General features: G+C 77.8%; 1 non-coding gene across 1 annotated transcript; it reads right to left on the bottom strand.

Annotated features, from left to right (window-relative positions):
• Positions 1-591: 591 nt before the first annotated feature.
• Positions 592-744, bottom strand: LOC138065077 (5.8S ribosomal RNA). Its single transcript, XR_011138240.1, has one exon. It is a non-coding gene; the product is annotated as a 5.8S ribosomal RNA (ribosomal RNA).
• Positions 745-2,500: the final 1,756 nt, after the last annotated feature.

The raw sequence follows: 2,500 nt of genomic DNA, 5'->3' as shown, positions 1-2,500 counted from the left end.
CCCCGCCGGAGGGGAACGGGGGACCAGCGCACCACCGGGAGAGTGGTGGAGGAGAGCCGTCGTACGGCGGGCACTGGCGGTGGCGGCGGGCGGCGGCGGCAGGTGCCGGGCCACCGCGACCGACCGAACCTGGGGGCCCGGCGGGACGAACTCCGCACAGCGGGCGCTCCGGGAGCGGGGGTTTCCCGAGTCTGCACTTAGGGGGACGAAGGCCCGGGCCCACACGGGGAGGAGAGGCACCCCCTCTCCCCGGCGGCGCGGGCCTGCGAGGCGCCCCAGCCGCGCCACACCGCACACACCGCGCAGGGCAGCGGTGGCCACCGGGCTCGGAGGGGAGGGAGGGCAGGGCAAGGCACGCCGGCCGCGGACGGTGGAGGCGGACGGTCGGCCGGAGCCGGGCAGGCAGGCCAGCCGGAAGACCGGGGCCACCGGTGCACGCACCGGTGGTCCCGGCTCCGCCGCCGCCGCCGACTCACCGCCGCCGCCGCCCCCCCACCGACTCGCCGCCGCCGCCGCCCCCCCCGGCCCCCCCCCGAGGGGCGGCACACCGCTGCGCCAACGCGGCAATGGGGGTGACGATTGACCGTCAAGCGACGCTCAGACAGGCGTAGCCCCGGGAGGAACCCGGGGCCGCAAGTGCGTTCGAAGTGTCGATGATCAATGTGTCCTGCAATTCACATTAATTCTCGCAGCTAGCTGCGTTCTTCATCGACGCACGAGCCGAGTGATCCACCGCTAAGAGTTGTCTCGGTTTCGGTCCCCACCGCGCGCGCGGGGGGACCGGGCAGCTTTCGCAGCCCCCTGAGGGCCCCCATCCGCTCTGCCTCCCTCCTCACGCCGACGCCGGCTGCTGAGCAAGGGACAGCGGAGAGAGAGGGCACGCCTCACTGACCGTACAAGCACAGAGGGAAAAAAAAAGGGGGGGGGGGGGGAGAACAGACCCGAACGAGAGGGGCGGGGAGCCCTCGCTCCCGACCTGGGACAACCCCTTTCTCGCTTCGAGTCCGGCCCAGGCGCCCGGCTCGGCCTGGCCCAGCAGGGAGCGGCGCGCCAGCCGCGCCACCTGCCTCAGGGACCGGGGTGTGGGTCCCCGCGGAGCCCCGGCGTCGGAGCCCGGCCGCCGCTGGGAGCGGCGCCACCCGCTGCCCGCGCGCCCGCGACCCGCCAGCCGCACGCTTCCGAGCTCCTTCGCTCGCCTCACCGGCCTCCAGCTCCGCCGCCCCGGAGACGGCACCCAACACCCGCCTGCACACACGCAGCCTCCCGAGCGACGCCACGCACTCGCCCGTCCCTTCCGCGGGCAGACGCCTGGCGGCAGGCAGACGGGCGAGGCGGGACGGACGGGGAACGGCGCCCGCTCTCCCCGCCTCCACGCGGAGACCGGGAGGGGCCGCCCCCGCCCGCCCGCCCGCCGCCCGCCTGCCGCCCAGCGAAGCCGGGTCGGGCAGAGCGAGGCAGGCGCGCCGGATGGCGGAGTGCCGGGGCAGGGCGGGGGGGGGAGGGAAGGAAGGGTGCCGCCGACGGCCACGGCGGGAGACTGAGAGCACCGGCCAGGGAGGAGAAGGGATGCGCTGGGGCTCGGCGTCCGCACCACCCGCGGTGGGGGCTCGCCGTCCCGGCGGCGAGCACGCGCTCGCGCCGGGGTCGCGCGTTCGAGGCAGGCCGGCGCAAGCCGACCGCGCGGCGTCTCTCCGCCGAGACCAGACCGCGGAGAGAGGGGGCAGGGTACCCCTCTCCGTCCCGGCTGCCCGCGGGGCATGCACGGGCCGCGCCGGCGGGCATGGGGGGGTGCGGCGCCCGCGCGCGCCGACCCCCCGGCCCCTCCGGCAGCACGCCCGGCTGCCCCCCGGGTCGCATCGGGCCGCCCGAGTCTTTAAACCCCCGCCCGGCTCTCCGACCGAGAACCCTCGGGCCCGGAGCCCGGGGCCCATGGCCATCCCTACCCGGGGGGGCCGCTACCGGCGGCCGCGGTGGCCGGAGGCCCTCCTCCTTCCTCCCAGCGCGCCCCCCCCCCCCCCGCCGCCCCCCGCCACCCCCGGCCCGGCCGACTCGCAGCGCGGCCCCCACGGCACGGCGTGGGGCGGCTGGAGCGGTTGGGGGGGGGGGGGAAGGGAGGGGAGGAGGAAGCGTGGAAGGCCGGCAGGGCACGGCCGGTGCGGCACGCGCAGCGCAGCGCCCGGGAGGAGCACGCTGGCACACGGGACCACACGGGTGGGTCACCGAGGGGAGGCAGGAGAAGCGCGGACGCTAGGTACCTGGCCCTGGGGTGAGGGAAACGACCTGAAATCCCCGCGGGGGTGCCTCCCCCGCCGCCGCCCGCCGCCGGGCCACCGCCGCCTCGCGGCGACGGCGGCAGCCTCAGCGGCAGCGACGAGGCGGGGCGCGGAGGGGAACCCGGCACCCGCCAGCCGGCTCCAGCGCCCCTCGGCGGAGCGTCCACCCGCGGGGTGCGCCCGACACCCACCGCCACGACCTCGTCCTCCTCCCGGGGCCCGGGGTT

This window comes from Struthio camelus, unplaced genomic scaffold (genome assembly GCF_040807025.1).
Source record: "Struthio camelus isolate bStrCam1 unplaced genomic scaffold, bStrCam1.hap1 HAP1_SCAFFOLD_86, whole genome shotgun sequence".
Taxonomy (NCBI): domain Eukaryota; kingdom Metazoa; phylum Chordata; class Aves; order Struthioniformes; family Struthionidae; genus Struthio; species Struthio camelus.
This window is presented reverse-complemented; position numbering and strand designations above follow the sequence as displayed.